Source organism: Lissotriton helveticus, chromosome 4_1 (genome assembly GCF_964261635.1).
Source record: "Lissotriton helveticus chromosome 4_1, aLisHel1.1, whole genome shotgun sequence".
Taxonomy (NCBI): domain Eukaryota; kingdom Metazoa; phylum Chordata; class Amphibia; order Caudata; family Salamandridae; genus Lissotriton; species Lissotriton helveticus.
The window spans coordinates 772,897,688-772,900,343 of record NC_136063.1 but is presented as its reverse complement, the minus strand read 5'-3'; positions in this window follow the sequence as shown (position 1 = coordinate 772,900,343).

Below are 2,656 nucleotides of genomic sequence, written 5' to 3'. Positions count from 1 at the left end.
ACTGCCCTTTTATCACCCCATATATGCCATAATTCCTCTTCTTTTTCTGTAGCAGTTGGGTGTGGAAAGAAACAGGGTAACAAAGCCTCTTGAGCTACATAAAATGTAGACACAATCTTGGCATAGAAATCAGGATTACGACTTAGCAGAACACTATCTTCCAGAATTTGCTGAAACATGTTTACACAAGAAAATCCATATGAACGAATGAATGAATGAATGATAAGATTTCTAAAGCATGGAGTTACTGCAAGAGTGTTCCAGCGCTGAGGCAGACAGCCAGTGAAGGGTGTCAACCAACTCTACAGTCTGAACAGATGTGTTTTCAGTTGTTTGTGAAATGAGTTCTTCTCTGGGATGCACTTAATAGGGATTGGAAGATTGTTCCGTCACTTAGCTTGCCAAAACCGAGCTAGATGAGCCGACCCATTTCTTTCGTTTGGTATAGGTGATAGCCAACAACCAGGCAGATTGTGATTGCAGAGTTCTTTTTGGACAGCATTCAACAATCATTATGGACAGGTATTTGGACCATGTCCTAAAGAAGGCAGCATATGCCACGGTCAGCGTTTTGACCATAATTCCCTTTTCACTGGTAGTCAGTGCAATTGGTCACGGTAGAAGGAGATGGAGGCATACTTGAGAAGTTTAAACAGCAGGTGAATTGCCGAATTCTGAACCATTTGCAGTTGTTGGATTAGCTAATCAGGGCCCCCTACGTACAGAATAAACCCCTAGTCCAGTCTAGAGAGGAATAATGAGTGGACTGCTTTTTTCTGGAATTCCCAGGGCAGAAGGATTAGAAATGTTCTTAAATATCTCAGTATACAACAGGAGGTTTTAACCACTGCTGAGATCTGGATACACGTGGAGAAGTTATCCACCGGACTGCCTTTTCCAATGATAAAAGACTGACCACATTTCTTTATGTATAGAATTTCTTTATTCAGATAACATCATCAACATGGACTCCAGCCAAAGCATTTCGTTGCATGGAGATTGAATTTCATCACAGTTTAAGATAAATAAGGATGTTGGAAATACCTTGGGAATAATTCCCAAAACTATAAATTCTTTGGCATAATGCGTCCGATCCAGGGATGAGACGCTGATGACCTTCACTTAAGGTACACGTACCAGGCCCTTATCTGGGAGGTATAACAGGACGCACCGCAACAACTTTGTCTGATAGTTTTTCTCACCCACGGTACAACAGGATACCTTTGCATCTTGCTGTGCGCCAAGAATTTGTAGTTCGGGGAATTCTTCACCAGGGATTTCCAATGTCCTTATTTATCCCAAGCCCTGATGAAGTTCTTTCTCCATTGAATGAAACAGGTTTGCTGGAGTCCAGGTTTATGATGTTATCTGAATAAATGAATTCTATACATAAAGAAATGTGGTCAGTCATTTGTCATTGGAAAAGGTATTCCGGTGTTGCAACTCTCCACCTTTATCCAGTATTTGATCTGCCTTGCAGTCTGCACCCAACAGCAGCAGGTGCAGGAGTTCAATGAGCACACCTTTCTAAATCATCACTTAAAACAATGACAAGAGGAACATAGCGGTGATGTCCGGCTATCTAGGTCTGTCACTGGTCTTTGTCTGTTAATGCTGAGATCTGGGTTTTAAAGGACAGGTGAGTGTCAATGTTCACACCTAGATTCTTCGCCACCTACGAGGGGGGGAGGTAAAGTGCAATAAGACTGCCACGCCCCTGACCACCCAGTCATGGGAATGGCCCCGAACAGCAAGACATCTGTTTTCTTTGGGTTGCATTGAAGCAAGTTGGCCTTAAGCCATATCATTACTGCTAGTATTCAGGTTGCAACCTTTGATCCGGTTTCTGATGACTTGTTGTCGTAGGTCATCAGAAGCTCGGTGTCATCTACATATCAGACCACTTGGATACCGAATGAATCAATTAGGTATGTCAGCGATGTCTTGCAAATATTAAAAAGTGTGGGGCTCAGGGACGAGCCCTGAGGAACTCCACACTTAAGCGTCTTTGCTTCAAAATAAAAGGGCTTCAGCCTCACTGCCTGTCCTCTGTGCTTTAAAAATGAACCTAACCAGGCTAGAGCAGCCCCCTCCACTCCTATCGCATCCAGGTAATGTATGTGGTTTTGTGTGAGATTGTGTTGAATGCCGCAAAGAGGTCTAATAAAATTAGGGCAGCATTTTCGCCTGCATCCATATACTTTAGCAGAGTTGATAGCTACTATGGAAGATATGTTAATTGTTAAATATGTACGGCCATTAAAGTTAAAGGATCAAATGGGACGTAACATTTTTAATTCTAAAGTTAAGTCTCCGGGAGGGACAAGAGACTTTACAAATGTGCTTTAATGGAACAACTTTTTAGAATTCTGAACACAAAAGCTGCATCCAGAAAACCTGCATCATCAGAGGTTCGAAACACTATAATGACATCAAACTGGGCCTTCCATGTAGACACTGACAATCTCTTTTCAAACCCATCCTGAAAAGTTGCAAGATAGGAGAATCCCACATCCAACAGCAGAAACAGAATTCAAAGCACATCAGTGTTTAAAATTCCACCAATGCTTTGTGTGTGATTTCAGAGTAGAAGAACTTCATCTAAATGTTCAGATTTCCCTCTACTTTGAAGTCCTATAATCTTTCTACTTTCAGA